This window comes from Euprymna scolopes, chromosome 18, assembly GCF_053919585.1.
Source record: "Euprymna scolopes isolate OS-2025 chromosome 18, ASM5391958v1, whole genome shotgun sequence".
Classification (NCBI taxonomy): domain Eukaryota; kingdom Metazoa; phylum Mollusca; class Cephalopoda; order Sepiida; family Sepiolidae; genus Euprymna; species Euprymna scolopes.
This window is the reverse complement of record NC_136499.1, coordinates 105,376,943-105,404,409: the sequence shown is the minus strand read 5'-3', so window position 1 is coordinate 105,404,409 and position 27,467 is coordinate 105,376,943. Positions and strand designations below refer to the sequence as shown.

The following is a 27,467-nucleotide window of genomic DNA, read 5'->3' as shown; positions in this document are numbered from 1 at the left end:
AACCGACCGCGCGCCCTAACGCCACTTTCCCTGCTACTGTAATGTGGGATAAGCGCACATACACTTTACACGCTTTCTCTCTCTATGAACAGGATTGACTTTCTCACTCTCTCCCCTTCGTTTTGGCCCATCAACACAGACATGTGCGCGACTCTCTACTGAGCTTAACCCTCTCTTTCTACAGGCTGGCTTGCCACTTCGCGTTTCTCTATTGCATTCCCCTTTCCTTCCACGCGCGTAGTCGTCAATGGCGGAATGAACACGTGTACACCCAAGACATTCATAAAATCACACTGACCACACCATTTGGCCTTTACGAGTTCCTAAGGATGCCTTCTGGGCTGAGAAACGCCTGTCAAACTTTCCAGCGTTTGATTGACAAAGTTTTCAGAGGTTCATATTCGCTTATGTGAACGACGTTTTAATCGCCAGCAGAAACCTCGAAGAACACCGGCTACACCTGGAACAAACTTTTGAAAGACTGTCACATTTCGGTCTTAAACTAAATACCGATAAATGTGTTTTTGGCCACCAGGAAGTTCAATTTCTCGGTCATTTAATTGATAAGGATGGAATCTCCCCTTTGCCTGAAAAAGTAAGTGCTATTTCGAATTTCCCTCTACCGACATCTGTCAGACAAGTACGCCGTTTTGTAGGCATAATTAACTATTACCGACGTTTTTTGCCTAACTGTTCCACGTTACTTGCACCTTTAATGGACTTGTTAAAAAAACGAACCAAAAACCAATAGTTAGTTTTGGAAGGACCTGCACTACAGGCCTTCGAACAATCGAAAACTGCTTTGGCAAACTTCACAAAACTTACATGTATCCAAGATAGCGATACAACAGAGCTTACGCTTATGATGGACGCATCTGAAATAGCAGTAGGAGCTGTCATTCACCAAATTTCTGACAACAAAATGACCCCTATTTCATTCTTCTCTGCCAAGTTAAACAAAGCACAAACTAAATATAGCATTTTCTTGAGAGAGTTACTTGCAATTTACCTTGCAATTAAGCACTTTAAACATCTCCTCGAGGGCAGAAAATTTTCCATTTATACAGATCATAAACCTCTAACATTTACTCTACACACACATGTCGACAAATATGGTCCACGAGAAATTCGACACTTGGACTTTATAGCCCAATATTCTACCAATATACGGTACATAAGAGGACAAGAAAACGTTGTAGCTGACACTTTATCTCGCACAACAATTGCTTCTGTAAATTCCACTCCACTAAGTATGGAATTAATAGCACAAGAGCAATTAACCGATACCACGCTCCCAGCTATAATGGACAAAACTTCACTGAAGCTGAAAGAAATGCCGATACCATTCAGAACAACAAATTTCTATTGCGATGTTTCACAAAAACACCCTCGCCCTTATATTTCACCCAGCCTCAGACGACAAGTTTTCCAGCACTTCCACAATTTGTCCCACCCAGGAAAACGTGCCACTGTGAAATTAATAGCGGAACGTTTTGTTTGGCCAAATATGAATACGGACATCCGTAGTTGGACCAAAACTTGCATTCCTTGCCAAAAAAACAAAGTTCACACCCACACAAAATCACCTTCAGGAACTTTCAGTGTACCAGACGCTAGGTTTACTCATGTTCATATCGACTTGGTTGGACCCTTGCCCACTTCAAAAGGACATACACACATCCTTACTATATTCGATAGATTCAGCAGATGGCCGACAGCAATACCAGTGAAAGACATATCAGCCGCAACAATAGCCAGAGCGATTTTACAAGATTGGATAACGATTTTCGGAGTGCCCTCCGTAATCACAATGGACAGGGGCTCACAGTTTCAATCAACTCTTTTCACTGAATTCAACCATTTGTTGGGAACAAAGCACATTAAGACTACTGCCTATCATCCTTGCGCAAACGGTATGGGGGAACCATTGCATAGACAATCAAAAGCATCTTTGGCTATGAACGAAAACAAATCGAACTGGTCAGACAACTTGCGACTCATTCTCCTAGCAATTCGCAACACTATGAAGGAAGATTTGCAGAGCACACCTGCAGAATTAGTTTTCGGATCAACACTGATTTTACCAGGACAATTCTGCAAAACCAATACAGACATTTCACCAACAACAACTTTTGTGACGGACTTAAAACACAAAATGTCACAATTAAAATTTACTCCAACCAAAAAGCCAGACACAAACATTTTCATTCCAAGCGATATTTACACATATAAATACGTTTTTATCAGGAACGACGCAGTAAAAAAACCACTATGTCCAAATTACTCCGAACCTTATTTAGTTCTTGACAGGAGTAAAAAGTATTTTACGATATTAAAAAGAGAAAAAAAAAAGACACTATTGCAATAGACAGACTTAAACCTGCATTCATAGACAAACAATTACACGTTTCTCCTAGTCCAATACAAGAACATACACACTCAGAAACGGACAAAGAGATTACAAAAAACAACACACCACAAACAACAACAAAAACTGGTCGAAAAGTTCATTGGCCAAAACATTTCAAACAATATATAATTAATAAAAAAAAACATATATATATACATAAAAAACAAAAACAAAATACGTTTCTCTTGTATATATATATATATATATATATATATATATATATATATATATATATATATATATATATATATATATTTCTCCCCAGGAGGGGGAGTCTTGTTCGAACATGATTTTCTTCACATATACACACCCACACGTACGCACGCACATACGCACACACACACACGCACCTCATCCTCATACACATTCTCACATTCATGCACATACACACATACACACACCCGAGCTGTGACGTTACTTCTTTTAAAGTGAAAGCCAGACATGCACAGTCAGAACACTGACCCCAGTATAAAAGTCAACAAAACCTGTCAACTTCCCTTTTTCGTCCAGACCAGCGTTCGACCTGTTGAGTCGACGAACCGACCGCACGCCCTAACGTCACTTTCCCTGCTACTGTAATATGGGATAAGCGCACGTACACTTTATACGCTTTCTATCTCCATGAACTGGATTAACTTTCTCACTCTATCTCCCCTTTGTTTTGGTCCATCAACACAGACATGTGCGCGACTCTCTACTGAGCTTAACCCTCTCTTTCTACAGGTCGGCTTGCCACTTCGCGTTTCTCCATTGCATTCCCCTTTTCTTCCACGCACGTAGTCGTCAATGGCGGAATGATCACGTGTACACCCAAGACTTTCATTTCTCAACAGAAAATAAACGACATGTTTATTTTATTCCAGCATTTGAGTTCTTTGTTTCCTTCATTCAATTCGTTTCATTATTTTTTCTTGTAGCGAGTTTAGGGTATTTATATCCTGGTCTGCAACAGTGTGTATGAACTGTATCATTCAAACACTACTGTGTCTGAATATATGGTTAAGTGGCAGTTTTAGTCATTTAAAACTGCTTTAAAGCTTTACCGCTCACTCATTTTCCGACCAAATTTCAAACAATTATTACAGTTTATAGATCACCTTCTCAGCTATATTGTGAAAACCAAAAATTTCAATAAAACAAAAGTTAAAATGAATTTTCTGACGTTCAATATCGTAAAAATATGTAAAGAGGTAAAGCGACGCTTTTTGTGACTGGTTTCCATAGCAACCACGTCGCTTCAGCGACTACTGTTGCTACTAATTTACTGCTGTTGCAGAAAGAGTAGTAACAAGTGAAACAGAGAGAATGAAAGAATGAAAGGGAGATAATTGGGGGATTTTATTGAAAGCAGATGAATGCCAACAAAAAAAAAATAAGACTGAAATTAAACAAAGAACAAGTGAATTTATTGGGAGTCTGGAAAACTCATGGATTGTAATAGAAAAATGCGAGCATGAAAATTAATATGGTTAAGCTTAAACATGGAAAAGTAAAGGACTAGTTGTTAAAACTGGAAAAGAAAAGGACAAGATATTCTAGTAAAAAAATATAATCAATTTATAACTTAAAATATTACAGCATTGTCCTTCCTGCGCTTCTCTGCAGCAACTTTTTGGTTACTTTCATGAGCACCGTCATGAACAGTAGTCTGCCACTTGGCTCTATCTAAAGCTGACTGCTCTCATGATGATGGATCAACATTGAAGGCCTTCAGTGATGCCTTCAGAGTGTCTTTAAATCGGTTTCTCTGGCCACCATGGGAGCGCTTGCCATCTTGGAGCTCAGCAAACAAACTTCTTAAGCAGTCTGTAGTCTGGCTTGCGTGCTTCGTGACCAGCTCTGCAAAGCTGAACCTTCATCAGGATAGTGGGGATGCTTGGGAGTCCAGCACGAGTGAGGACTTCAGTGTCTGGTATCTTTTCCTGCCAGCGTATGTCAAGCAGTTTCCTCAGTCTGGTGGTGTGGAAGTGATTTAATTTTGTAGCCTGCCGTTGGTAGACAGTCCACAATTCACATCCATAGAGTAAGGTGGTGAGTATGACAGCTTTGTAGACTTTGATCTTTGTCATGGAGGTGATGCCTCTTCTGTCCCATACATTCTTGTGGAGTCTGCCAAACGCAGTGCTTGCTTTAGCGAGTCTGGTGTTGATTTCAACGTCAATGACTACATTGCGGGAGAGCGTACTGTCAAGGTAGATGAACTTGTCAACCGCATTGAGTCTTTGTCCCCCAATTGAAATGTTGGGTTCTGGATATGGTTTTCCCGGAGCAGGCTGATGCATCACCATGGTTTTCTTGGTATTGATTGTGAGACCAAAATTTTCACAAGCCTCCGAGAATATGTTTGCACTGTGTTGCATGCCTGCCTCAGAGGTAGTGTTAAGGGCACAATCGTCAGCAAACAGAAAGTCATTTACAGTGTCTTTGTGACACTGGACTTTGTTTTTAGCCTCCTGAAGTTGAAAACTGATTTGTCAAATCTGTACCTGGTTCCAATGTCCACATCAGCATTTTCGAAGGCATCCATCAGCATCGCAGAGAACATGAAACTAAACAGGGTGGGAGCCAAAACACATCCCTTTTTCAGAACATTCATCATCAAACCTAAATATCAACTGATGTGATATTGTAAACAATCAGAAGGAATTTGATAAACGACATTATGATTATTATTTCTTATTTGTATATATATATATGTGTGTGTGTGTGTGTGCATATGTGTGTGTGTCTGTGTATGTGTGTATATGTGTGTGCGTGTGTGTATGTGTATGTGTGTGTCTGTGTGTGTATGTGTATGTGTTTGTGTATGTATGTGTGTGTTTGTATGTGTGTCTGTGTGTATGTGTGTGTGTCTGTGTATGTGTGTGTGCGTGTGTGTGTGTCTGTGTGTGTATGTGCGTGTGCGTGTGTGTATGTGTGTATATGTGTGTGCGTGTGTATGTGTGTGTATGTGTGTGTCTGTGTATGTGCATGCGTGTGTGTGCGTGCGCGTGTGTGTGTGTGTGCGTGCGTGCGTGCATGTGTGTATGTGTGCGTGTGTGTGCGTGCGTGCGTGCGTGTGTGGGTGCGTGTGCGCGCGCGTGTGTGTGTAGTCATTCGCATACAGTACTGTTTCGTTGTATCACAACTCATCAGTGCGGCTAGACTAGCACCTTTCCTTACCCATGGATTGAACCTAAAACCATCGTGTTGATAGTTGGCATCGACCCACGGGAGTGGCGCCCGCAAATGATTTTAACAAATGTCTATTCCAAACAAACATTCATCCACTACTTTTATAGTGCTATTTGCGAATTATTCCTCATAATATATACATAATCAATAGAAGATTGATTCTATAATAATTCATATACAATCTGTATAAATTAAAATATGTTTAAGTCTATTGTACGACCGGGCAACGCTGGGCGCCAGCTAGTCTTTCATATATGGACTCTTCTCTCTTCCCTACTAACGGGACATTTATTTAACAACTCATGAAGTTTTTTTTTTCTTCCGTCATCATAGATGTATTCATTTACTAATACCTTTCTCTTTCATTTATCATTTTACTAGCCTGGGTGTCCGGCGTTGCCCCAGTGTTTGGAGGTGTGTGTTGAGCAAAAAAAAAAAAAAAAGAGTGGCAGTAGGCAGGCAGGCTCGAACCCGTACCGCAAAGGAGGAACAGAACATGAAAAAAATTACGTGTTTGCTGTTGCGCCCATCGCCAAACCGGAAGTGATGTAGGTTTAAATTAAGGCTAAACAATCGAAAAGAGAGGATGACTTTCGAAAATATTGGTGAAAAAAGCGACCCCTCCTTGTAGAAAAGTACCCAGTTGACGGTGAAGGAATTAATGTCTTGGGCCAATTTTCTGATATTTATCGACCGAAGGGTCGAGCTTCAAAATGATACTGATCTCGTGAAAATCCGTCGTTTCCGTCGAAAGTTTTAGGTAGACATAAAAACATACACACACACATACATACATACATACATTTAAACAGACATGTGAGATTTATATTATAGATTACATGAAGACAATTCAATAAAGTTGTTTCAAATGTTAGAATGAATCAACAACTTATGGCGGACATATGGCTTTCCTAGAGGTCATAGTTGGATGAGATGTCGTCTTTCTGTATAGCCAAGAACCATGCCGACATTGAATACGAATTGACTGCAACAGCATCAGCAACGAGATCCCCCTCCTCTCTCTCTCTCTCTCTTTCTCTCTCTTTCTCTCCCTCCCTCCTTCCCTCCCATTCCGACCTGGCGGCTACTTTGATGTACACTTCAGCACGGTTGCGTTTCATGCAAACGCACTTTACACGGTACATAAAAGTTCTCTGCTCTGCTTACAAACGCACATATCGTTCTACTCAGATTTTGTTAAACATATTCTCGTGGACTCAATTTACTTTTACTATCGTGTTTTAGCAAAGGAAGAAAATGAAGTATATGTATTAGTACGATTCCAATATTTTCCCCGATTCTGATACAATTACCGATTCCGATTCTAATTCTTTGTAAATCTCTAAATATTTAACTATATTTTTCCCCCGTTTACCGTAAAAACACATGTTCAATGTGCATATATTTTCTCAAACGTAAAAACCCACTCGTGGTGGTGGAGGTGGTTAGGGGGCCTAAGGTGATCTATAGATTTTAAATTTACTGGTAGTTTAAAATCAATAAATAGTTATTATTTTATCATTACTACCAGCAAGGGAAGATTTTGTCTCAAACAAAATTAAATAAAAATGCAATTAAAAGAATTGTTTTTGGCATTGGAAAATATGCAGAAATTGTTTCAGTTCTGATACTGATTCTGATTAATCGTCCAAACACTAACTTATATATATATATATATATATATATATATATATATATATATATATATATATATATATATATATATATATATACTAGCAGGAGCGCGTGGCATTACCTGGTCGTAAAATACGCTTAAATATGATATTTTAATTTACACAGATTCCATATTTATTAGTATGGTCAATTCTTTCTCTATCGATTATTTCATATTATATTGTACCCAATATATAGTCATGATTTCGAACAAAAAAAAAAAATGATTTGAATGCCATCAGCAAGAATCGAAACCGAAACTAAAAGGTGATCAAATAAAGACTAGGAAATTCATAATTGAAACCATATCTACAAGTTAAGCAAAGAATGAAATATTTTTGTACTCAATATGATTGGACTGTGAAAAGGAGTGTGAATCTTATTAAAGACAAGCTGGTTTCCATGACAACAGTATTTTTGATAGACAAACAAGCAAGTACGCCGGGACGGTACACGGAGTTTTATAATTATTAACACGTTAGAATTTTCAGAATGTAAGATGATATAATTATTTCCAAAGTCAAACGTTGCAGTTCTCATGAGCTATTCAAGCCAACAAACCGAAAGTCCGAGACTCAATTCTACTTATCCTACTTGTGAGATATCGGCTTGAGTTCTCAGTGTTTGAGACGAAGCAGGTACATTCCATAGTCAGATTTAGCCCCGGTTTGCTTGACCTGTGTTAGCTAATAGTTTCTTGTGTGTGGCGTGATTGATCCAAGGTTGTTTAGAGCTCCTGTTAACGTAATTTGATTGTTTATATAATTTTGTCAAATTGGCTGGTGTGACATTCGTCTCAAAAATGAAACCGGAAGCGGAAGACAAACCAGAAGCAGAAGCAAAACCGGAAACCGATGTGAAAAAGATAATAAATAAATAAAACAATAAATAAATAAATAAATAAATGATGATGACGATGATGATGATGATGATGATGACGACGACGACGACGACGACGACGACGACGACGACGACGACGACGACGACGACGACTTAAAAACAAAAATTAAATCGAAAACATGTGAAACCGGAAACGGAAGTCAAACTGTTGTTAATCAGAGTTTGAGTTATAGGATTTTGGATTGAAATTTTAGAAACGATCTGCATGTTTAGGAAGAAACTTAGGAAAACGATAAACAATAGTTAAAAAAAAAAAAAAAAAAAAAAAAAAATTGACAGTTTCATAATACTCGCTTCCCTTGCTTTGTCTTTTGGTCCTCACATACCATGAGCGATGTTTCTGACAAAAGGGTAAGAATTGCTGTTTTTGGGATCGAAATCTATTCATCTCATAATTAGTGTTAGCTGTTTTTCTTTTGTTTTTGTTTTTTTGTTTGTTTGTTTTTTTTTTTTAATATATTTTTATTAAAAAGATAATAGGGAGAGAAACGAGAATTAGCACAAAGATTATCGTGCTGATTATTCCGGATACAAGGTTTCTGAATATTTTAGATGATGATGTGTTATTCATATTATTTGGATTATTTGCACTACTGTTCTTATCTTTAGTGGAATTTTTAACAATGATTCGGCCAATGTAATCTCCGACCTTCTTCAGGTGTATCTTATTGAATTTGGGAATGTTTCTGTCCATCTCATGAATTTGGACGGAATTCTGAACGAACCCCTTTTATTTACTTCACGAGGGTAGCATGCTCTTGTTCCTTCAGTCATGACTGGATAGAAAATTGACCGGATAGAAAAATACAATTGCAAATTACTTAAAACATCTATCTAGTCGTGAAGTAAATGACAGGTTCTGTTCAAAATTGCGTCGAAATTCGTGAGTTCAACAGAAACATTCCTGAGTTTGACAAGATGCACCTGAAGAAGGTCGGAGGTTACATCGACTAAAACGTTGGTAAAATAACACTCAAAATGAGAAAACTAGTCCTATGATCCCAAATAAGACGAATCAGAATACAGTTACAACATGTTGATCTCCCCTTCCCACTTTGTCATTAATCCTCCTCCTCCTCCTCCTCTCTCTCTCTCTCTCTCTCTCACTCACTCACTCTCTCTCTCACCTTTTCTCTGCCACCTCTTTATCTTCCAGCCTAACAGCATGGCCGAACACGTCATCTTTCGACTGTAAGAACGTACTAAAAGTTAGCACTCCCTGAACTCTCGTTCATTACGAACTTTCTTGTAGTATGAATTTAATCGGAATCGGGAATAAAAAAAAAAATCGGAACTTTGGAGAGTATCGGAATTAGTATCAGAATCAAAGAAAATCGCGCCTATTTTCCAATGCTGAAAACGATTCTTTTTTTATTGTTTTTATTTGTTTGTTTTTGTTTAAAACTTAATTTTACATGGCTAGTATTAATGTAGAAATGATGAATGTTTATTGATTTTAAAACTGTCAATGAAACCAAAATATGTGCATCATCCCCCCCCCCACAAGTGTATTTGTACGTTTGCGAAAATATATGCACATATTTTATAGGTTTTGCAGTAACTCGACCGCACCTCCCCCTCCAAAAAAAATCCATATTTAAAAATGTAAAAGAATTCAAATTGTATCAGAACCAGGAATTTAAAACAGAATAGGTAATTGTATCGGAATACTGAAAAATATTGGAATTGTCCCATCACTTGTATGAACATTCATACGCAAGTCCACTGCACAGGCCATGATCGTCTCACTTGTTGTGTCAGTCCAAGGTTATTATTCAATTCAGTCAGTGCAGCAACAAAAGAATTCCCATCCCAAGCAAAACCATAAATCCAGTTTAAAAACAAATAGTAATACTTTTTTGGGGGGGGGAGGCGGGGAGAGAATACAAGTGACACTCATTTTCTATATCTATCTATTTATCTATCTATATACCAATAAAGTTGAGTTCTTTTTTCTCTCTGACTGAGTTATATACAGGATGGCCCACTTAAATGTAGCCCGATCTCTCACATCTTTCTCTTAACAACAAACTGACACCACAAGACAAAATGCAATTCTTTTTCCAACAAAATGGCGCTACATGCCACACGACTCACAGATCACTGACACGAGTTCATGACATGTTTGCGGAAGAGAGAACAATAAGCAAAGGGTTATGGCTACCATGTTCCCCGGAATTGTCATCCTGTGATTTTTATATTTGGGGGATTTTAAAACAAAAAGTTTATGCAAATAATCCTCACAATCTAGACCAACTAAAGGAGAACGTTACCAATGCTATCAAGAAAATCACCAGAGAAGACCTGCAGGCAGTATCTGCAAACGTTGTTAAACATGCCCAGAAATGCATAGATGTCAACAGCACTTCCAGCATCTTTTATAACACTTCAGGTAATTTAAACAATAAAAGAATGTTCCTCCTCTCTACTACATGTTTCTGGGCTACTTTTAAATGGGCCACCCTGTATTTTTTATTTACTCAAAAACAACAAAGCAGTGATAAACAAAAAATTAGGCACAAGGCTACTCAAAATTGGGGGGTGGAGCTATGGTTATTCTCGTCACTGTACCTTTGATAGTCTATGCTAATCCTAGCTAAAGTTCTCATTCACTACAATACCTGAAGTACACCGGAGGGGGAGGGGGTCGTCCTACTTACGATTCCAAAATCAAATCAGTACATAGTCTTGGAAGTTTTTAACCTTATACAATAAAAAAAAATAATACAAAAATAAAAATAAATTTAAAAAATAAAAATAAATAAAATAAAACATTTTTTTATCATTCGTTAGAAAATTATTTAGTCAGTAAGTCATCTAATCACCAGCAATATATATATATATATATATATATATATATATATATATATAAAGCTAAGTGTGTGTGTGTGTGTGTGTGTGTGTGTGTGTGTGTGTGTGAATAGGCTCCTATATGGTTGACTATTTTAAAAAAACTGATTACATATAATGATAGAAGATATATCGAGACACAGGAATGGGTATGTTTGATCTGGCAGAACGGTGGTTCATTAAAATTGTGGGGTCTGCGTTCGCGCCTGGTCCACAAAATATGGAAATAAAAAATTTAGAAATTAAAAAAAAAACGTTTACAAGTGTTTTTGATATAGACGTACATAAGAATACTTTGATAAGTATGTTTTAACTTAAATAGGGATGGTATAATAAAATTGTAGGGTCTGCATTCTCGCCTGACCTCCATAGAATGGAAATAGGCACAAACTTTAATAAAGACTTTTCATATCTATCTGCGTAAGTATACTTTGATAATTATGTTTTAGTTTGAAGAAATATGTTATAATAAAATTATGGGGTGTTCGTTCGCGCCTGACCTCCATAGAATGGAAATATGTCACAAAGTTTAACAAGGTTTTTTAATATAGATCCACAGAATATTGTGATAAGTGTTTCAGTGTGAACAGGTATGGTATAATGAATTATAGGGTTTATCTATTTTATTTTTACTTTCATCATATTTTGCTTTGGTTTCGATACCCCTAAATTCGAAGTTATCTCTTTACAACCCTTCGTTTCCATAACCTATCATACTTTCATAAATCAGAGTCCATTTTCTGTAGGCTGTTTTTGAACCCAGTCAATGACGGGTACTTTTGCTAGTATATATATATATATATATATATATATATATATATATATATATATATATATATATATATATATATATATATATATTTTAACGATAAATATGGTTTAATAGCAGCTTCTCCTTGAAGCTCATTTTATTTACTTAGAAAGTCGCCCATAATTTATTTGAACGTATATAACATTTTATTTCTTTTTATTATTTATAATATTTTTAATTAATTTTTTTATTATTTAAAACAGTACTCTATGTACATGCGCGTTTCAAGGTAACTACCTCTCGTCAGCGTAGCTTAACTGTTTCTAGGAATCGAACTCCGGACTATGTGTATCACAGTCCGGCGCGTTTAACCATAACGCCATGAACTCCTAGATGATTTTACTGTTTATTTTTATTGTTTATAAATTTAGATTTCCTGTTGATTTTTTTTTTAAATGATAAATACGGTCAAATATATATATATATATATATATATATATAATTTTTTTTGATAGAATATAAATATAAAATTTGAATAGAAATAAAATGATATAATATACTCGTTTGTTTATTTCATTGGTGTAAGATGGGGATAAAATCCAAACAATAAACAAGAAGGTGTTAGTAGGATTCTCCCAACTCTCTCTAAATGGTAGACTACCCACTGTTTTCAAGCTTGATGGCGCCCTGAAAACAAGCAGAGTCGATCTCTAAATGGAGCCACATTCTAGGGGGGGGGGGGAATCAAAGAAAACAAAAAGGGGTGGTGTAGGGGTAGATGAAGATGCTCCAAGATGAGATTACTTATTGGGGTGGCGTGGGGGTGGGGATGAAAAAGAAAAGATTCGTGTGTGGGCATCTTGGAGTTTTTCTATTGGGGATGGAAGGGGAGGCCAATTCACTCTGCTAGCTAAGAACATGGCCTAAACACTTGTTTTAGTGGTCTGGAGTCTAGCAGGATCTGGAAGCGTGTGTGCCATGCTTAGGCCCTCTCCAACTTAGCACCTCTTCGGCTCACTATCTTAATCTATTTTTGGTCACAGGCCACAGAATGTAATCTTTTCCTATCACATCTGATTTTTATCTTCAGCTTGTGCTTGAAGAAAGGGATTAGATCCTGATCAGCAAGAGATTAAACCTCATGCTTCTCTTGCACTCTGGACATCCAAATCATCATTCTACCCACTACCGTGATCATAAGAAACACCATTCATCTCTCCCTGTCCAACGGCGGCTTGACACTGTGAATGACATAGGACACGTACAGTGGGCAAGACTACTCGGGATCAATGTAAGCTGTCACTTGGTTGATATACGCTTAGTACCGTCTAAGTCTGCTGCATTCGAAGAATGCGTGTTCCAGTATTACTTCGGCTGGGGTCCTGCAGTGGGGACACCCTAACGAGCTTACTAGTCCAGCACTTTTCAGTAGGGCATTGAGGGGTAACACATTTCGGCCCAACTGTCGGGTCAAGGAAAACTCAGAGTTTTGAGATGACTCGAACCTAGCGCCCAGCTCCACTGGGAGCAGATCTCCTCTTTTGACAACCCCAAAATTCCTTATAAATTTCCTTTCTAGTGAGTCGTGAAAGGTCGCTGAATCTTGGGAGGTTTCTTAGTGCGGCCCTACACTTTCTCAAGAACTGCGTGCTGCTCCACGACTTTTGACACACCTCAATTTTGTGGCTGAGGATAAGGTTGAGAAAAGCGGCCTCGACCGTAGGGTTCCACACAGACTCTTCTGTCAAGTTTTGGCTCAGGAAGGCCGACCTATCAGCATCTTAATGACACTTTAAGTCGGGCATTCCCAAGCCTGCCTCACATGGACGTTAAACACAGACCTGTCTGCGAACTCAATGTTTCCCTTTGTTCCAAAGAAGCAAGAACAGTGTGCTCTGTAGGGATTTTAGATAGAGAAGTACAGCTAGTCAGTAAAGGATGAGCGGAAAGACACAGATGCCCTTCTTTGCACCCACAAGTCGATTGCAGCTTCGACCTTTGACTTTACCTCCAACCAATTCTTTTCCAGCTGGAAACCTGGTCTGAACTACACACCAAGGATCCAGCTAAAGGGAGCAGGAAGGGAGTCAGCGCCCCTCCAGACCCAAACGCGGACTAGTCAACTTACTACGGTTGATTTTGGCCACCCCCCCGTGTTTTTTTTTTCGTAGTGTGTGAGCGCCTCCGTCACTGCCTCAATGTTTCGGAAGCTTGTGACCTTGTCAGTGTGTGTGAATACTCTCTACCAAACTCCTGTCTTAATATTTAGTCTACAGAGTTGAAATTTGATATATTACGTATTTGAACCTGTGACACACTTTCGATTGTTTTTTAATAACTTTTGTAATCATTACTATATATTGGATAATAATCAATTAAAAAATAATCCGATGAAAGAAAGAACAAGCAATTTTGACCAAAGTTAACATCTTACACAGCCAAGCATTACAACTTGAGAAGTTTTATTGCCACACAGGATAAGCAGACAAGACGAAAGGCACATTTTTTTTTTTTTTTTTTTTTTTTTATTCAATTTTCACCCCAAACAAGGCACAGTGCCACTTAGAAGCAGGGGGCTACTATTAGGGAATTAATTAGCGGGGTCATTATGAAGGGAGAAGAGTAGAAAGATGTTTGTTAACATTACACTTGAACTTCTGCATATCATTGCAGTTGGGAAAGCAGAATCCCGGAAGGGAGTTCCAAAGACCCGCAGTTCTGGGGAAGAAACTATTGGAGTAAAAGGCTTTCTTGCACCGAGGGATCTCCACTGTAAAGGGATGAGACTTAGTAGCTTGTCGGGTTTGTCGGGGGTAGTTACGTCGGGGAGGTACAAGTGTTTGCAGTTCGTCAGAGCATTCACCATTAAAGTATTTGTAGAACAGGCAGAGGGATGCAACATCTCGTCGATGGGACAGAGGCTGAAGCCTAGATGACAGTTCAGGACCTATCAGGTTTGCGACTCTTTTTTGAACCCTGTCCAGGAGCGAGAGACAAGCAACAGATGCACCAGCCCAGATGTGACAACAGTACTCCATACATGGGCGAATGGTTGCCTTATAGAGGTATAGGATACTGGCAGGCGTAAGTAGTTTTCTAGCACGGTAGAGGGAGCCAACCTTCCTTGCAGCAGCCTTGGCAATGCTCTCAATGTATCTATTCCAGTTCATATTCCCTGTAAACGTTAGGCCGAGGAGTTTAAAAGAAGTACTTTCAGGCAATGTGTTCTTGGCCATTGCTATTGGTGGTAGAGAAGGTTTCTTGTAGTTATTGAAGGAAACAAGCTTAGTCTTAGCAGCATTGAATGAGACCAACCATTTTTGTCCCCATTCCACTACGGATTGGAGGTCATCCTCTAGTGTTTCTGCCATTTTCTTAGATATGTGTTCATTTGTTTTCCCCTCATATCTGTTATAGAGAGTGGTGTCATCGGCAAATATACCCATCTCCGAAACAATATTATCAGGGAGGTCGTTTATGAATATCAGGAACAATAGAGGTCCAAGGATAGACCCCTGAGGCACTCCCGCATTTATGTCATATTGTTTGGATGTACGTCCGTCGAGGACAACTTTGATTTTTCTATTACTTAAGAAGGATTTAATTACGTTATGAATTCTTCCAGTGATTCCATATGATCTAATTTTCCTTAGAAGACCATCGTGCCATACCCTGTCAAAAGCCTTAGATATATCAAGGGCCACCGCTCTACCCTCCCCTGTTTTATCCAATGAACGGTATATACGTTCAGAAACTACAGTTAAGATATCTGCTGTTGAACGGGCTTGCCTGAATCCATATTGTTTGTCAGTCAAGAGTTTAGCAGCTGTTAGGTGCTGGACTAGGGCTTTATTAACTAAGGACTCAAATATTTTGGCGAAAAGCGGGAGGAGGCTAATGGGGCGATAATTTAGTGGGTCAGTTCTTTCACCAGAATTCTTGAAGACTGGTACCACAGAGGCGGTTTTCCAGCAGTCGGGAAAACAAGATTCGTTAAGGCATTTATTGTAAAGTTTGGACAGAACTGGAGCAACCTCGGCAGAGCATTTTTTTAATAGCACAGCCGGGATGAGATCTGGTCCACATGCTTTAGAGGTGTCTAGGTTTTTTATAATAGCATGTACCTGAGAAGGGGTGATTTTCAAGTCGTCAAGTGTGGCGTCTGTTCGCAGAGGAAAATCAGGGAGTGAGTGGTGTACCGAGTTCAGTGTGGAGTTTGAGGCAAACCGACTGGCAAGCAGATTAGCCTTGTCAGTTGCCGTGCAAGCAACCTCATGATTGTTTGTTAGTGGGGGAATAATTGACTGTCCATTATTAACTACGCTGTTGTAGATTTTCCAAAAATCCCGGGTTCCTAATTTCTGTGCTTCGATGCGCTTTCTGGTGGTTTCAGAGTAATCTGACTTAGCTGTGTCTATCACTCTCTTACAATTATTTCTAGCTTCTATAAACTTCTGTTTATTTGAGCTGGACTTATGTCGGTTGAATCTGCGGAACGCATGCTGCCTTTGACAAATGGCAGCTGCACAAGCAGAAGTAAACCATTGGGGGGAGTGGGGCTTGCTATAGTATTTCCGTGCGGGAACATGTGCTTCAATAGCAGTTTTGAACCATTCAGTTGTCTCATTTGCACACTGTTCCGCTGGAAGAGTAAAGATATTTTGCCATGGGGCATCTCTGATGAGCTCCCTGATGGCTTCCCAATCAGCCTTTTTGTAATACCTCGTTGTTTTGAGTAGTGGGTCTTCAGTTTTAGGGCGAGAATTTAGGCTGATTTCTACCATTATCACAGCATGATCAGCATTCCCGAGTGGGCTATGGGCATTTGTTGTACAGTCATTGGGAACTGTTGTCAGAAAGAGATCTAGAAGTGAGGCATGTTGATCGTGCTGGTCTGGGAAACGTGTCGGAAATGTAACCATCTGAGATAGGGAATGAGATATAGAGAAGCTATATGTGGCGCTACCAGCTACGTCTGTGTGATTTGAGAATCCTAGCCAGTTACTGTGGTGGACATTGAAGTCACCAAATACATGTATTTGTGCGCTAGTATCGAGGGAGAGTGCTATATCTATGCTGTCTGAGACTTTGTTTATTAGGGTACAGTCTTGGTTTGAGGGAGAGCGGTAGAGAAAATATAAGTAGCTAATATTGTGTTGCATATTTAGTCTGAAGCACATAAAGGCCTGGCCCTCTGATTCTAGTTTTATTTCTCTAGTTAGGGGGAGGGTGTTTCGAATATAGACTCCAAGTCCATGCATATGTCTGTCCGAGTCCTTACGGTAGAGTGGGAGATAACCAGGCATGTTAAAGTGGTTAGAGGGTATGGAGGAGTGAAGGTTAGTTTCACTTAATGCTAAGATATCCGGGGTGTTTACAAGGAGAAATGACTCAACATCATCTAAGTTAGTTCTAAGCCTACGGATATTAGTAAATGCAAGCCTCAAGGGAGGAGGCAGGTTGGTTTTCTTTGAGTTTGGTCCTGGTTTAAACGTAACTTTTGCTTGAGCTGTCATTTCATTTTATTTTATTTAAAAGTTTCAGTTAGGGTGGATGAGTGAGGGGGTGCTGGACAAGTAGTTGTGTAGAATACCAGACATGCAATACAAGTAGACCATCAGCTGTCCTCACCCACAGGATTGTGGCCTCAGGAAAGCCCACCGGGGATGAGTGCAGGGTCCCTTTCCATGCGCGACATGGCACTACAAACATCCCGATATTTTACAACTGTTGATGGAGCAGCCGCTCTAAGTGCTACCAAAGAGTTAGGGCTCCTGTACTATCAGTCGGAAACAGCAGCCAGGAACTGTCAATCCGGTACCCTCAATCCATTAGGCAAAGCCAGCCCAGTCCAACTGCACTGACATATATGGCACTGAAGCACCCCACTGTGTCCAGTTTAGGGGGATGGGATGTGGCAGGAGTGGGGAAAAGCGGCGTTCATTACCCTAGTCAGGAAACAAGGTCAACCACTGGGTGATTCAAGCGAGTCCCTGTGATAGTACCTCTACGCCTGGCCAATAGGCAAAGAAGGAGTATGAAAGCCGAGCGATAGACAGAGTCTATCTCCTCCTTAAGCAGTTTAGGTTTGCCAACCGGTGATTTGTTTGAGTCACCAGCTCTAGGAAGGTTGTCGTCCAGGACTGAAGAGACCTCCCTCCCCTAGGTTTAATTTCAGAGTTTTCCTTCTCCTAGACGGATGGCCTGGGAAGATCTACGGGTCCATCAGCTCCGAGGGGGTTCGCCCCGCGCCTGGGTCCTAATCCAGGTATTTCTGCGACCCCGCATGGGTAGTTAATATTTATTGGTTATTTAGGTTAATATCTCCTGGAAAAATCGGGCATTTAGGTTAGCTTCTACAGAAGATTTTCACTCCTCAAGTGTGGTTTAAAAAGGGCATTATTATGCTGTCCATTTTCGTTTTTACTGAGAGAGGGTATACGTAAAAATTCATGCAGTGGAAGCAGCTAAATTTGCTACAGTATTGGATCGAGAGAGTCGAGTTAATGTATGGTTAGATATAGTTTTGTAAGTTTAGCAATGTATGGTTAGATATGGTTTAGTAGGTTTAGGAATGTATGGTTAGATATGGTTTAGTAGGTTTAGGATTTGGATAAAGTGTTAGAGTATGATCTACTTTCTATTAGAAATTCTGATTTGGTGCCCAAACCGGACATTTAGTAAGACTGAAAGATTAGATATGCTCAGTATAGAGACAAGAGAACATTTGATATGGAGTACAGTTATACCTGATAGATATAGGTTATTGCATATTCTGTAAGTATAGTTAAAGTATAGATGGATGGATAAGTAGTATTGTATACGAATGCATGGAATTTTAGACAATTTGAGTAAGTTGCCTTTAGACTACAACTAAGGAGAATGACTTCGCCTTTCTCTTAATATCAGGAAGTTTTTATTTCAATGAGTACCGGTTTAGTTTGTGTAATAATTATTGCAATACTATCTCTTAATAAAGAGATATTAATGGTTACTGTTCATTATAGATTACTTTAAGTCAATGTATTGGACTAAGGCTAGTAAGTATTTACTTAGAAGCTTGGTTATGGGTTGGGAGTTATAATCGGGAGCATGCCTAGGAAATTTTAGGTGTTAATGGGTATCGATTTACGAGTTTGTTAAGGTCAAGGGCGGAGAGCAAGGACCCATCTAAGTTACGTGAGACGGATTAGGTTTAGTGTCAACTTAGGAAGTAGAGCAGATTTGATTTGTTAGTGATCAGGAGAAAGAGAATTTAAGTAAAAAATAATAAGGTTTGTCATGCAAAACAGACAAGGCAGTCATCTTGGAGGTAAAGTATCTATAGGAGGTACTTGCTTAGTATACAAGCAGCAGTATTTTGTAGTTTGGAGAGGAATTTTAGGTACAATAGTTTCATGACTTATTGCACAAGTCCGTAGTCAAGGTGAGGGACGATGTACTTCTAATATTGAAACTGGGTTTATCTAATTTTAAAAGTAGTTGACTAGAGTGTTATTAGGTGTTCTACTTAGCTTAGGGATAGAATAAAGATTTAAGGTAATATTCAGGGTGATATAAGCAATTTCATGAGGATTGGATATATGATCACTGGATGTTGAACTGCTCAGGAGGATTCTTGTATCAATTAAGAAGGATGTCTTGGTGATATAAGATTTGAAAAATTAAGAGTCTGGTGATACAGAGAGCTTTGAGCCGATGAGGATTCAGTATAGGCGATTGTATATAGGTAACAAAGGTGGTTTAGTTTAGTACGCACGTATTGTATATATTAAGTATACTGCTTCAGTTCAATCCTCTAACGCAAAGGAAAATCCGTTTGCATTCCGGTTTGCAATTTTGTCAAGAGGGGAAATTTAAAAACAGCTTATCTAATTGTTGATGATATCAGTTTATAGACAATAGTACAGACTGATAAATTGTTGTGTAAGGCATAAGAGCCCCTCATCTTCAGATGAGATGATGGATCACGAGCATAAGTTCGGAGCAGGGATCCGGAAAGGAAATGGCAGTGTACAAGGAAGGGGTGGGGGTCACTGATGTTTATTAACTTTGTATTTTTTTTTTTTTTTTTTTTTTTTTTAATTTTTTTTCGATGGCTGATTATATTAAGTATCGTACTTAAATAAAGTTTTCATGTCCTCTAAATAACTTAGCATAATTTCTTTTTTTACCGAGTTTGTCTTTACTATAGCATTGACTTATTAATTAAGTGACATGGCATTGTAAGCGGCGAAATAGTCTATTTAAGTGGAGAAAAGTTATCGGTTACAATATGCCTGAAAATGGAAAGAATATTAGCTTTAAATTATATGCGAACAGTTAGGAATTTTACTTAGCTTTGGTTTTTTTTCTTGGATACTCGAGGCTAAAAAGCATGGTGGTCGTTTCTCTTGGCCTCATACGGTCAAATGGCACTTGTGGTACCAAGATGCTATCTAATTAGGGAGACGGTGTGGGCTGACTTAGAGGGAGGGGGGGTCACTTAGTGAAAAGTATTCCATTTGGCGGCGCGACATATTTCTTTACATGTGTATCGTTTTTAGAGGTATTAATGTTAACAATTGAATACGCGTTTCAAACAAATATGATGGAAATAAAATATTAATAGATATAACGTAAAAATAATAGCATATATAACGTACAAGGTGAAAAGCGGAAAAAACTGAAAAGGAAATGTGCAGTTGAAAAGTACAGCTTCAGGAAAGAATTTAAGTAATATTCACCGTAAGGATTCGTTGAAATAAGTTTTAACCGTCGTGAAGGAAAACCATCAATAAATTGAGAATCGTAGAGTTTTAGGTTTAATTCAATAAATCTAATTATTTATGGGTTTTTTTTTAATATATGCAATAATTGAACATGCAATAAGTCTGGATTTATAACACGGTGGAAATGATATTTAAATAAAGTTTTCATGTTCTCTAAATAACTTAGCATAATTTCTTTTTTTACCGAGTTTGTCTTTACTATAGCATTGACTTATTAATTAAGTGACATGGCATTGTAAGCGGCGAAATAGTCTATTTAAGTGGAGAAAAGTTATCGGTTACAATATGCCTGAAAATGGAAAGAATATTAGCTTTAAATTATATGCGAACAGTTAGGAATTTTACTTAGCTAGGTTCTTTGATATAACAGGGGCGCTTTTGAAATGAATGTTTCTGTTTAGAGCACAATTGTAAGTATGATACATGATTTTCGCATTTTAAACTTTAATTCAAGGCATTATATACAAAAAAATAATTTTATAAAATCAACAATAGGTTCTCTACAGTGCAATATAGACTACAATATATTGAGAACTAAGTCACTGCGAGAGACATGTAAGCTTCCTCCTGGTGCACTACGATAGGTCCCCAACTAGAGCAGGCAATCAATCGATTTGATTGAAAATGGGCAGCTTCACTAATTCCGATGACAATAAAAATATGGGAGTGTGAAACATTCGTTGATCATCATTTAATCGTGGACAATGTCGGATCACTCTGTTAGCATATATATTAGTGGCTTGGTAAGGCCACAGGGGAGACAACTAAGCAAAGAAACACCCTAAGCAAAATTCACCCAAAAGCTGTAAGACTAAAGCTGGCTTGCCAGGACACTATATTTTTTTTTTTTTTTTTTTTTTACACAGTGATCACCACTTATCAAGGCCCGGAAGCCACTCAGGGATAAGGGTTATTGCAAATACATTACGTACGTATATATACAAATGTAGGCAAATTTGGGCCTATTTTATTGGTTTGAAAATATAGGTTCTCTTTTACCAATTGTCATAAAATTTTAACCATAGAATAGTATTATGATCTTCAAAAGGACTGCAAATTTTCATGTAGTTTCGTCCCATAGAACCAAAGACATGAGCATTTCAATATTCAGTTTGGCTACGAGTATAGATATATTAGTGGCCTGGCAAGGCCACAGAGTAGACAACTAAGCAAAAAAAAAAAAACCTGAGCAAAATTCATCCCAAAGCAGCAAAACTAATAAATAAATAAATATATATATATATATATATATATATATATATATATATATATATATATATATATATATATATATATACGATCAAGCAGTTAATAAAACATGTTAAAATTATAATCTTCAAAAAGCCTGCAAATCTTAATGTAGTTTCATCCCATAGAACCAAAGATATGAGCATTTCAATATTCAATTTGGCTACAAGTATATATATATATATATATATATATATATATATATATATATATATATATATATATATATATACGAGCAAACAGTTAATAAAACATGTTAAAAAACACTTTAAAATGAGTTAAAAACATATTTAATCTGAAAAGGAAACACTAGATAAATGGATAGTCCTTAATCCACGGAGTTTCGAAGAAATACTTTCCTTTATATATATATATATATATATATATATATATACATATATATATATATATACATATATATATATATATAACTACTTCATTTACTCACATAAAATTAATATACGAAAGTATAGATTTATGCGTAAACTTTAGGTATTTACTTCAAAAGTGCTCAATACGGAGGTAGAGCTAGTTAGTTAAGGCAGACATTTTTTTTTGTTAGTTTATGTATAAATATACATATGTGTACATACATATATGTACATATATATACATATATTTATACATACATATATGTGTGATCGTTTATGTATATTCATGTTTATTTAATTTATTTATTTGTTTATTTTCTATTGTTTTTTTTTGGTTGGTTTTAAAACTATTTTGTATCGCTATCCTAGAGTAAATTTTATTTTGTGAACACAGTTATTTGCTATTTCTCTTCTACAGTTTAATAGATTTTGGGGTTCTTTAAAGTACAGGAAAGTAAATTTTTCATGAAGGCATAATTTACATGGGTCGTCTAAATGCCTACACGTGGTAGCTTGTCTTATTATTTTCCATTCGACTACCGGCGAATGTCCGCTTTCTTTGAGTTCCCAGTATTTATTCACTAGTGTTGTTTTTATACGATGTTTTTTATTGTTGAATGTACTTTTGTGGTCATGTATGTATATATATATATATGTATATATATGTACATATATGCATGTACACATATGCATATTTATATATAAACTAAAAAAAAAAATGTCTGCTTTAAACCACTAACCTAGTTTTAAAACAGATCCTTTGTTCGATAAAATGCATGCCCATTGGCTGATAGGAAGGGGCGCGATGGATACTAGAAAGCTGATTGGCTAACTAAATCCACAACAGAAGAGGACCCTATAAAAACGATAAACAACCACAGAATTCGCACATAAGCCTGAGGAATCCTAGAGTGGATGAAACGCCGAATATTCAGTGTAGCTTAATCGCCATATATATATATATATATATATATCCATCATTGAGAGACTATTTTTGGCACTTTTTAAAACCATAAGATGTTTCAATCATAGTCATTTGTTTTCCTAGTTTTGCATATGAATGACAAAATATCTGATATTTCCCCAAAACCTCTGGCCTTGATGGAAGGGAGACTAAAACTTACTGCTATGATTTCAAATGATTTGAAATAACAGCAAGGGGAAACTTGATTCCAAATATTTCTCATACGTTATATCTCCCCTCTTTGGTTTTCATACATAAAGTAAATTTTAAAGTGTATAAGAATTATTTGATACTAGAGATATTCATAATTGTACCCTATTTTCAAAACATATGAGAACTTTTTGGAATCAAGTCTCCTTTTACTGTTATTTAGATTATTTGAAACCATAGCAGCAAATTTTAGTCTCCCCTCCAGCAAGGCCAGAGGTTTTGGGGATATATATATATATATATATATATATATACATATATATATATATATATATATATATATATATATATATATATATATATATATATATATATATATATATATGCTAGCAGATTGCCCGGCATTGCCCAGTCATAAAATATGATATTTTGATTAATGTAGATTTTGTATTTTTTATTATACAAGCTGTACCCCGGCTGTGGCTCAGTTTGTGTAAATTGAATCCCCCCGCCCCCCCCCCGACAAAATTCATTCTTTTTAAGAAGGAATTTGTGTGGCAAAGTGTTTTTTTGTTTTTTTTTTTCATTATAGAAAAATATCCGTAAGTTAATTAATAAAGAAATAGTTTATGTATTTATTTATTTGCGGACTGTTGTCCTCATCTCCTATAATAATCGGAGTGAGGGAAGAGCAAGCAAAAGAGCGAGAGAGAGAGCGTGTGAGAGAGAGAAGAAGCATTGGGAAGAATATATGCAGAGAGAGAAGAAATAAAAAAAAAATGTTGTAGGTAGTGTTGATGCCGTAAAATGTATGTTTCTTTTTTGACATAAAAAGAAATGTATAAAGCGAGCGAGCAGGAGAGAGAGGAAATAAATGTTTCACCATGAAATGTTTTTTGTTTCTTCAGCATAAAAAGAAATGTAAAAAGTGAGCAAAAGAGAAAGAGAAAGAGTTGGAAAAAATATATACACAGAGAGATAGGGATAGAGAGAGAGAAAGAGATAAATAGATAGATAGATAGATAGATAGAGAGAGAGAGAGAGAGAGAGAGAGAGAGAGAGGAAATATAAACTGGTGTAAATATTGTTGATGCTGTAAAATGTAAGAAAATGAATGCAGCAATTTACTTAGAGAGTAAAAGGATTTATCATTGCGATTCTATATTTAAATGGTACATTAGCGTTCGTTAAGACAGCAAATAACGTTAATCTGGAATATAGGAATGGTCAGAGCTCAGCCGATCAGAATGAGCGGAATTAGTCTGGGAAGACTTTATTATTTTTGAATCAGAAAAGGGCAAAATTATGATATTTCTATGAGTTTATGATCCAGTTACGAAGGGTGCAAGCACAATATATGTATAATGTGTATATTACCTCCCGGTGTTGACTGAGGGTGATAGAAGGACTTGATATTTAGAGGGAAAAATAGAAACTACTTCCTTTCAAGATGGTTGCAATTGTGATATTGTTGCTCCTAGGATGAAATGCAGGATTTTATTATAACGACTAAATGTGTCTTAAATGTCATTCTAAAGTTACATAAAATAGTAACTAATAGTCTAGACATAATAAATTTGTATGCGGCATCTGTTGTTGCAAACCTATGGTACTTTGGCCCAAAGGGGAATTTCTGCAATCAAAACATTAAATATGGCGATTATATTGAACCCAATACATAGTAATGATTTACTTTTTCCTTTGACGTTAATCCTTGAACTATGAAGACGTTTGCTGCAAGGCTAAAAATTAAAACATTAACCAATAGCTATTACGTTAAGCATGCATATTCATAATGCCGTCGTTCGATCTTCACCTGGCAAATTCCATTGTTTTAATTTTCACAATTTTGCACCAATTTTTCCCGGCTAAAACCCAAATATAAAGTTTTGCATGAGTTCGAATACCCTATATATTAAGTTTCATGTATGTAGACCAAAAACTGACAGAGGAGTTTGGTAGGCAAAAATTTTAAGCAAATATATATATACGCATAGATAAATATATATAGAAAGAGGTCTGTGTTTACTATGACCTTTTTATGTAAATATTATGCAAGTATAAATCATGTAGAATATCTGCATGAATATAATTACCCATAATAGTTAACTAAAGATGCTCATCCTATAAGAAAAACTAATAGGGAATTAATTAAAATGAATGTTTAAAAGAATATGCAAATTAATTTGATCTTTTGCAGATGAATGCAATTCCACGACCCATACATAGATATACAAAGCTGTATTTTCTTTTTAAATAAATAGAAAAAGGTGTTCCTGATATCGATATAAATACACAAAAAGAACAAATTTATAGTGTGGCGGTTATGTAATATTTATCTATATAAATAAAAAATATAAAATAATATATATATATATATATATATATATAAATTATAATAAGTTTACCAAGGTAATCAAAATGGTAAACTCAAAATATATTATAAATATTAAAGAGTTAATATTTACAAGTAAAGTAATCTCAACCAGATGTAAAAGCTCAATAAAACCGAAAAGGAAATAGAGCTTACTTCACCGTTTATCACAGCCGGGAGTTTACAGATGTTTCAAAAGAGTTGATATGCCGTTAACAAGTCAAGACGCCAAGGACTTACAACAGAGGATAAAAATCCTTAGCCAAAAGTTTATAAGTGATGCACTTCAGAGAGGAAGGCCGATAATGAGACACCCTACACAAAACCGGCTTAAATAATTGATTTCTGACCAATTTCCACCATAACCGATCATCATAGTATTGTCTTACTGGCGACCTGACTCTCTTTAACCTTTAACCTTGAGTGTCTTCTGGACCTTAACTCTCTAGTATAAAAAAAGGACCAAGCCTGTGATCGTTTCTTCTGTTGGAAAACCCCAAACTTTCATTCATTATTAACTCTTTTGGCTAAGGATTTTTATCCTCGGACCCCAAAGTCAACAAAGATTTACATCATTCCTGTAATGATCGGGTCCCTGTTGATTTTGCGTTGGGAGTTTAGTTCTGTGCAGTTCTAGGAGGTCCACCCTCCCAGGCTTTACCTACTTTCTTTGAGAAAGGATTCGTTTATTGCTAATCGCCTGAGGCGCTCTCACCGGGGAACGCCGACGGGGCTACCCAGGCACTCTTTGCAGGTCAGAGTGCCCCTCCTTAGGAGGCACTGACTTCTCACTCCCAACTTTCCATTCCTGCTGTCTAAGTTCTTGCAGTGGGAGAGAACCAAAACCATTGCAAACTCTTTAATAGTACCAAAAAGGTTGATATGCCGTAAAATGAGTCAATACTCCAAGGACGCACAAGGAGTTCTAAGTGATGCACTTTACACAATTTTTTTGTCTTTTCTTTTCTTTTCTTTTTCAATTTTAATTCAATAGATTTTCAAGACAGAAAAAAAAAGATGTTGAACTTCAATTATTTCAATAATTATAACTCAGGATTGAACTGCAATAAAAATCGATGCTTAATCAGCAATGAGAGGAATTATTACGGCACATTTGCTAAAGGGTTGGTTAAAATTAGTATTCTGCAAACGATAAGCCTTTCGGTTATAAAAAATAAATTACAAATTAAAAAAAACCAAAAAAAAAAAAAAACCAGCTCATTTGCAAGGGAAGGTTCCAAGAATTTTTTTTTTGTTCTCAGACCCCTCCCTGCCTTGAAAGACTTTACCAACTCTAGTAGTAAGTTAATTACTCTTTATTTCTTTTGAATAATTTTATGAATAGGAATTTTTATGAATTAAATATTATCAGCTGCTGGTAAATGTTAAAGGTTGCGGCCAGAGCAGAATATGAGGAAAAACTTCATATAGGCATTAAAAAGGGCTATATGCTGTTGTTTTTCGTATCACTATTATCATATAAAAGGAACTCTCTGTGTGTGTGTGTGTGTGTGTGTGTGTGTGTGTGTGTGTGTGTGTGTGTGTGTGTGTGAGCGAGAGAGAGAGAGAGAGAGAGAGAGAGAGAGAGAGAGAGAGAGAGAGAGAGAGAGAAAGAGAGTTCCGTATGGACTCGAAAATGGCTGGGCCGATTTTTATGAAATTTCACATTTAGGGATTTTATGTGCCTGGCAGTGTTCTTAGATAGGTTTTGTGTCAGAATGTCTTCGATAAGTATCGATAATCGAAATAAGCTGATACAAGAAGGAACAGATGATTTTGACCAGAGTTAACACCTTACACAGCCTAACAACACAAGTGCATTTGAGAAGT

The 27,467-nt window shown here is 37.0% G+C and overlaps 1 protein-coding gene across 1 annotated transcript in view; it reads left to right on the top strand.

The window, feature by feature from the left end:
• Positions 1–8,489: 8,489 nt before the first annotated feature.
• The window catches only part of LOC145297735 (methionine-R-sulfoxide reductase B3, mitochondrial-like), a 292,708-nt gene continuing 273,730 nt past the window's right edge, over positions 8,490–27,467 (top strand). Inside the window, exon 1 of the mRNA XM_080143955.1 lies at positions 8,490–8,509. The gene's annotated coding sequence lies outside the window, so the exon portion shown is untranslated. The remainder of the gene's footprint in view (positions 8,510–27,467) is intronic.